Below are 8,524 nucleotides of genomic sequence, written 5' to 3'. Positions count from 1 at the left end.
TCCACTTCTGCATTCTGGATAGCTCTGCAAGGGTGTATCAGGTCTTTGTGGATCCTGTGGGAGACACCGCTGCTCTGCTATACCCTGCCCCAGAAAGCAGCAAGGTAGGAAGAAAAGAGCAGCAAGGGTGGGTCCACCAGCCCTACCTAGAGATACCTCACTGGGGCAGCCATCTTGGAAGCTAGAGATACCTAGTTGCCCAAGGGCTAGTGATAGCTAATCACAGCCCAGCAGGCCCAGATAAAAGGAGATGCCTGGTTTTAGTAGGTCAGTTCCTGGCTGGGACCAGAGGGGTGAGGAAGGGTATGCCTCTCTGGGCACTAGAGCTTGAGGGTTCTGGCTGCATTTGCTTAAACTGGATTTTCAGGGAGAGAGGAGACCTAAGAACCTTAACCCTGAGCTAAGGGTGAAGATAAGGGGCCAGGTGGGAAGAGGCCCAGAGAAAAAGCAGCAATGAACTGAAACTGAGCAGTGCGTATCTGCTGTTTATAGGATCCTTAGGTTGGAACCCTGAATAGTGGGCAGGCCAAGGTTCCCCTACCAGTCACAGTGATATAAACCCCAATGAGGGCTCCAGACTTTTTTAAGAGCCAGAATAATGGGCTGAATTTAAAGGTCCCAGAGCCAGGGCTGAAGACCTTAGCCAGGGCAAAGAGACTGTTCATTTATTGGAGTCTTTAATACCCGAAAGTGGTTCATTTGGACATTGTGACTTGGCCAGAGGTCCAAGCCACGGAAGACCCACCAAGGACGGCTAGCAGCCTGCGGGGGGAGGAAGGAAGGTTCAAGAACAAGACTGTAGTACAACACCCAGGCAGTGCTCAAGAGTGAATGCCCCATCACAATAGATATCAAATTTAAACAGTGTTATCACCTGGATTAGGCTTGCATGTACAATAATTTAAGACAACAGCAGTAATTTATATAAATAAGAAAAAGATTAAACAAAAGAAAGGATCAGTTTACCATATCTCTGTGAGACAAAAATCAGAGTGTAGTCAGAAACACTGGTCAGTAGCCTGCCTTGGTATAGAGAATGGTAGCAGTATTGCCAAGACCTAGTATTAAATATCCTGAGTCAAGCCAAACAAAAAATCATGAGATTTATTTATGCATTTTGGGTTCTTTTATTTGCCTTTTGGTTTCAAATCTTGGATAACATTGTCTGTTTTCGAAGGCCTAGGTACTTACTTCATATGTAAATGAAAGCCAAGGTTCTCACCAGATCAGGTCAGAGGAAGACAAGAGAATTTCATCCTGAAGGTCACCACATGAAGCATCTTATGCTTAGAAACACGACTATACAAGGGTTTATAAACAGGAATAGTGAACAAATATTCTGATTTTAAACTAAACAAGCAGACAGCCATCTCAGCTACTTACTGATCTAAGCTCTCTAGGCTTTTAATTCTCAAGGACCTGGAAAGTTCAGTCAGAGCCTAAACTACAAACCTTGGTAAAAATATTTAATGTAACTCCACTCAAGGAAACAAATCCCCATTTACAGGAATTAAACAAGCTACTTGGTTAAAAGAACTTAAAGAGAAAATGGGACAGTTTAACTTCCTATTCTGAGGAAGGGTTAGAAGAAAAATCTGCTGTAATGATATCCAAAGTAAAACATTCATGTTGATCAGTTCTTGGAACAGGAAAAGGTCAGCACAGTTAAGAATAGAGGTTGGAAAAATACAAACTAATGCATCTAGTGAAAATTAATCCTAATCAGAGATATTCAGTGGAAAGAAGAAACCTAGAAAGCAGTAATTCAGGGAGAGACATAGTGAAGATGGAGGACAACCAGCAGATATGTGAAATATGGCAGATTAAAAACACCAATGCATTTTTGAGCCACATACAGAAAGGCATCGTGCTATATAGCGAGGTGGTAATCTCTTTTCCAGGTGCAGCAGCTGCACCTGGTATACTGCATTCAGCAATAGGAACCTCATTACCAGAAAGATGTTCACAAATTGCAGGAAGTTCAGTTATTTCTTTGGAGAATGAGAACAGACATAGTTACATTAGATGGAAGTTTAAATGTCTGATCGCCCTCTGATTTGTTAATATATTTTTTTTAATAACTGTAGACTAACTTGACCACTGGGCCAGTTTCTTCCTATCTCTCTTCAGTTAATGGTTGGCTTATGCTGTGAACAATGAAGATTTATATCCTATAAATATGTTAGCAGATATTAAAACTCCCACAATGCTTTGCATACAAATTTCCCAGAACCCTTTCTGTATGACCCAAGTGCTAATGCTTTATACCCATAAATCTAAAGTGTTCTTTACTTAGGTAGTACCTTGGTGGGAGACCAAATGATGGAATGTATGTAATAAATGATGGAATGTGTGTAATCTTTAACTTTGACTCCTGTACAGGGAGGAGCCATTTGTGATTGATTGATTGATTGATACTTATTAGCAAAGGTGTTCTGTGATTGATAAAATAATGAATCAGTGAGAGATGGGTTCAACTCATCAGGAATTCCCTGTTGTAACAGATATTTTTTGTAATAATAATGACTTCGTTAGAAATAACTTTAGTTTAATCTAAACTGAGATACTGTAAAGGAAATTCCACAAGTAATTAGGTTGTGGGGGAAAGGGATTTTTGTCCCTCTTTGTGAACAACTATGGTATATATAAAAAACTGAGGTTCTGAGACTTAGTTAGGAGTGAATCGAGCTGCAAAGGGACTTATCTAGAAAAGCTTTGGTATCATATAGCCTTCCTTCCTGTTTTCTGTATGGTGCTGTATTAATCTGTGATTTATACTATTTGATTTGTCACTGTCTGCCCATTGGTTAGTAGTGAGTTGGAAAGAATAGACTAGTTCACTCCAGGAGAAACTCCACTGATTTTTATGGAGTTACATCAAGGATACATGTGGATCACTAACTGCATTATGCATTAATACATCTATTGCTGTAATGTATTTACCAATGTTTTCATGACTTAAATCCTGCAAAAATCTTTTGTTATTAAAGATAGGGCTCACACCTGACTGTACCTTCTTTTTTCCTCTGTTGTACCCTGAAATGAGCAGATCCATAAATGCCTATACTTTTTTCACTAAGGGGAAATAATCTTCATTTCAATTTACTCTTTCTTAAACAAAATTTTCTGCTGCCCCATGCAAGAGGCCATATGAGGAGAGTACAATGATCCGGCAGAATTTAGAAGTCTAGAGTTTGTAAAATCTGCTTTTGCAGACCATCATTATAAAGATGAAAACCATGTAATTCATAGATCCTCATTCACACTTAGGGGAATGGAAATATATCAGTACCCACAGCAAAGCAGGCAACATTCATAGAAAGTGTGGCAGTGTTACTGGAAAAGAATGATAGGCCATCAAAATAATTTAATATAGCCTCTTGACTTGTCAGAACTGAATGATATAATGTGTAATTGATATGTCTGGTGTAACCAAATAAGAATCCATGGAAAAGGCTAACTCTACCTGTGTTACAAATACAAAGAAAGCAAAGGTTTCAGAGTAGCAGCCGTGTTAGTCTGTATTCGCAAAAAGAAAAGGAGGACTTGTGGCACCTTAGAGACTAACCAATTTATTAGAGCATAAGCTTTCGTGAGCTACAGCTCACTTCATCAGATGCACGGATGAAGTGAGCTGTAGCTCACGAAAGCTTATGCTCAAATAGATTTGTTAGTCTCTAAGGTGCCACGAGTACTCCTTTTCTTTTAAAAGATAGCAAAGTTAATGTACATTACTGAATAGTCGCTAAAATGACTAAATGGGGGAAGACATTTGTTTTAAACTATTGTTCAGTACACAATGGAAAAAGGAAAACTTTTTAAATTGGGGGGAAAAACATATTACAGTTCTGGAGCCTTAAAATCCCACCTGTCTTTTTAAGAAGGAAACATCTTTTTAACAGGAACTCATTGTTTTCTTGTGGAAATCACCTTTCAGGAATTCCTTCCAAAACAGGTGGAATTGAAAGTTTCAGAACTGATGAGTGGAGTGACTTATAATTTGAAAAAGTTCATAGCAGTTGAGAAATAATATAGTTTTCTCTAGCAGCAAAGAAATATTTTACCCAGACTTACATTTATAATTAGCTTCTCAGATTTCTCAGTTAGCCTGTTTCTTCAGTATATATTTACGTGTAGTTTTCATTTATAAGAATCTTGTTTTTTTCTGAATTATTACCTAGTCATCATTAAGATGTATTTACGGGTATTTAATGATGTAGGAAAAATAGTCGAGGAATTTCTTTCTCCTGCTACTCTAAGACTATAGTACCATCAATCTGTGACAACACTCAAAAATAACTGTTTCAGGGAGCTCTGAATGTGGATCCAAAGAATAATTAATATGGTATTTTGGATTTGGATGATGAGGCCAGAATCAAGTCTTTCATGCTGAGTTCCCAGTTATAAGGAGATTGACTATGAGTGAACAGTAAGATATGGCTCCAAAAGATTTTGGTGCTCTGGGGACTTTTTCTTGTCCTCATGAATATTTTGATTTGTTTTGTCTATTTGTTTTTGTTTTTTTTAAAGAGTCTTCACTAACAGGATTTCTATGATGCTGTGTGCATTCTGCAGGAAGCTCCATGGAATGTCCCACCAACCTCATCGTAGGGGCTGGAGGGGGGTGCAGGGTGGGATGTAGTTGAGTCTGACTAATAGGGGAATGGGCAACCCTGTGGTCCTGAGGTGGAAGAGGAATTTCAAGGAAAACAAATACCAGGTATTGAGGTGTCAACTGAATTCTTTTTTTCCTTGGGGTAAAGTTTTGACCTTCCTTTCTCTGCAATCTGATGCACACACTAGCCTATAAGGATTTTTTTCTTCCAGGCTAAAATTAATCAGTTCTCATAAAAGCTCTCAAAAATCCTATTTTCTGCCTGTGAAGCCAGATAGTTTTATCTGCTTTATGTGGTGGGAGTGAGGCTCTCCTGAATCTTTTTCTTTACCTTGTTTTGTGGATTACATAATGTCTAAGTCCATGAGTATTATGAGGTATGGGCCTTGTGTACAGTTTTGTGCATGAGGAGAGAGATCATTGAATTTGGGAACTTCTATCTGATTTTGCTCATCCTGAGGTTTGTCTTCCTGGTGCGAAAGGTGTTGGGGGGCGAAGTCAAGAGTGTTCTGCATAGACTGAAAAGGCATGGCCAGTTTCTTTCATGGGTAGACATATTAGTATCTGTATGTAATAAATGTAAAAAGATATTTCATATACGGTTTGTAGTGTTGTATCTGTGTTGGTTCCAGGAAATTAGAGAGACAGGTGGGTGAGGTAATATCTTCTATTGCAGAGGTGGGCAAACTACAGCCAATGGGCCACATCCGGCCCACAGGACCATCCTACCTGGCCCCTGAGCTCCCGGCCGGGGAGGCTAGACTCCGGCCCCTCCTCTGCAGTTATGCCACCACGCAGACAGCGCAGCTTGTGCCCACCCACCTCCCAGTATTTCCTATAAAACCTGTCCTGCTGCTCTGAGTGGCATGAAAAGGGGGTGGGGAGTGGGGGGTTGGATAAGGGGCAGGGGATTCTGGGGGGCAGTCAGAGGACAGGGAGCAGGGGATGGTTGGATGGGAAGGAGGTTCTGGGGGGCAGTCAGGGAACAGGGGGTGGTTGGATGGGGTGAAGGTTTGGGGGGGCAGTCAAGGGATGGGGAACAGGGGGAGTTGGATAGGTGTGGGAGTCTGGGGGGCCTGTCAGGGGGCGGGGGTGTGGATAGGGATCGGGGCAGTCAGGGGAAAAGGAGCATGGGGGTTGGATAGGGGTGGTGTCCCGGGGGGTGGTCAGGTGCGGGGGGTCCTGTGAGGGGGCAGTCAGAGGGTGGGAAAGGGAGGGGTTGGATAGGGGGCAGGGGCCAGGCTGTTTGGGGAGGCACAGCCTTCCCTATCCAGCACTCCATACTGTTTCGCAACCCCAGTGTGGCCCTCCGGCCAAAAAGTTTGCCCACCCCTGTTCTATTGTACCAAATTCTATACATATACAGCTCATATAATTAATATTAGACATAGTGTAATGGCAGTGTTATGTGAACGATTGTATAGCTTATCTGGTCTATCATTACACCTACTTAACATTTACTATCTACATCTTTTAAAAGGACTAAAGAGTGAAAACTGCAACAAAATACTGTTAATAAGAGTCATTTGTATACCCTCTTCAGAAGTGTTAGCCTTTAAATATGATGGATTCTTGCTCAAACACTGAATGGAACTGAAGCATGAATTTAAACATAATGTCCCAACTGTTCACGAGGGAAAAATAAGCTGAAATATATGTGAGATCAGATAAAGAATTGAGCCTGGCTGGAAATAAACTGGAAAAAAGAGAATTTATGAACCAGAATAACTTTAGCAAATCATTTAAATATAAATCCAGCAAAGATGCAGTTTGGCTCCCAATGGAAATCATGGGCCTGATTCACTACCATGGAACTCCAGGCTTATGTGCCGTAACTGCACTGTTTTTGAGAGGGTTCAAGCAGGAATAAACCTAGATTTCACCTCAGACAGTGCAAACCCTGTATGTCTTCACCTACACAGCTATACCAACTGCTGGCCACTGGTTGCCAAATCAGAGCTATTCCTGATGGTGGTTAGGCCACACTAAACCCAGCTTACCTCTAATTTACACTGGTGTAAATAAGGAGAAACTCTGTTGAAGTCACTGGAATTGCACTGAAGTAAAACTGGTGTACGTGAAAGGTGATTCAGGCCCACTGAATATCCATGTAGCAGTGTGCTTTGTTTATGATACTTAAGTACATTTTCTGTCCCTGTAACATGGCTCATATCAATTTGAATGAATTTTTCAGGTAAGATGTCATGAGGAACAATATCAAAATGTTTTACTGAGGTCTAAACATATTACATCCGGGCTTTAATTTTGGAAAAATTTTGCATGAATATATACCGTATGAAACAATTGTAGATTACACTACACTTTACTCAGCCAGTGGGACATGACCCCCACAGAGGTCATGAAAGATAATCAGGAGGTTGTGAGGCATTGAAAATCATGTTATACTTTAAAGCAAATAAATTATTCTGCCCCCTCTCCCCACATGCCCTTACTTTTCAAGCTCAAGTATTCTATCAGTCTCTCAAAACACACACACAAATTATATAGGCTTAGCATTGTTATCACTGATACTTTTCACTTTTACTTTTATAGTAAATTTAAGCTTGGGAAAAATTTACTTCAAATAAGGAATCACTAATCTGAAAAGCCTGAGAAACACTGGTCTAAAACCAATACAAAACATGTTGAAAATGCATATATCCTGTAAATTAAAAGATATACTTTGTAGTAAATTAGTATAATTTGTAGACAGTCAGATACTACAGAGATGGCCAGCGATATAAAACTCTAAGATACATACCAAGATCAGTTCATAATATACTGAAATGTGTCAAAAGCTATAAGGGTTATAAATTTCATCATTTCAGAGTTAGCCCTCTTCTCTCTTTACTATGATTATAATTTTCACCTAAGGTCATAATGATGTGTATAATTCTGTTATTCTCAGTAAAAATATCAACTTCAAGGTTATTCAATATCACATGGCGATCTCAGTTGTTTAATGACAGGTTTCAGAGTAACAGCCGTGTTAGTCTGTATTCGCAAAAAGAAAAGGAGGACTTGTGGCACCTTAGAGACTAACCAATTTATTAGAGCATAAGCTTTCGTGAGCTACAGCTCACTTCCTCAGATGCATATCGTGGAAACTGCAGCAGGCTTTATATATACACAGAGAATATGAAACAATACCTATTCCCACCCCACTGTCCTGCTGGTAATAGCTTATCTAAAGTGATTTCCAGCACAAATCCAGGTTTTCTCACCCTCCACCCCCCCACACAAATTCACTCTCCTAATCAAATCTTGGGAGACAGGCCAGTCCTTGCCTACAGACAGCCCCACAACCTGAAGCAAATACTCACCAACAACCACATACCACACAACAGAACCACTAACCCAGGAACTTATCCTTGCAACAAAGCCCGTTGCCAACTGTGCCCACATATCTATTCAGGGGACACATCACAGGGCCTAATAACATCAGCCACACTATCAGAGGCTCGTTCACCTGCACATCCACCAATGTGATATATGCCATCATGTGCCAGCAATGCCCCTCTGCCATGTACATTGGTCAAACTGGAGAGTCTCTACGTAAAAGAATAAATGGACACAAATCAGATGTCAAGAATTATAACATTCATAAACCAGTCGGAGAACACTTCAATCTCTCTGGTCATGCGATCACAGACATGAAGGTCGCTATCTTAAAACAAAAAAACTTCAAATCCAGACTCCAGCGAGAAACTGCTGAATTGGAATTCATTTGCAAATTGGATACTATTAATTTAGGCTTAAATAGAGACTTGGAGTGGCTAAGTCATTATGCAAGGTAGCCTGTTTCCTCTTGTTTTTTCCTACCCCCCCCCCCCCAGATGTTCTGGTTTAACTTGGATTTTAACTTGAAGAGTGGTCAGTTTGGATGAGCTATTACCAGCAGGAGAGTGA

Source organism: Lepidochelys kempii, chromosome 3 (assembly GCF_965140285.1).
Source record: "Lepidochelys kempii isolate rLepKem1 chromosome 3, rLepKem1.hap1, whole genome shotgun sequence".
NCBI classification, from domain to species: Eukaryota; Metazoa; Chordata; order Testudines; family Cheloniidae; genus Lepidochelys; species Lepidochelys kempii.
This window is presented reverse-complemented; position numbering follows the sequence as displayed.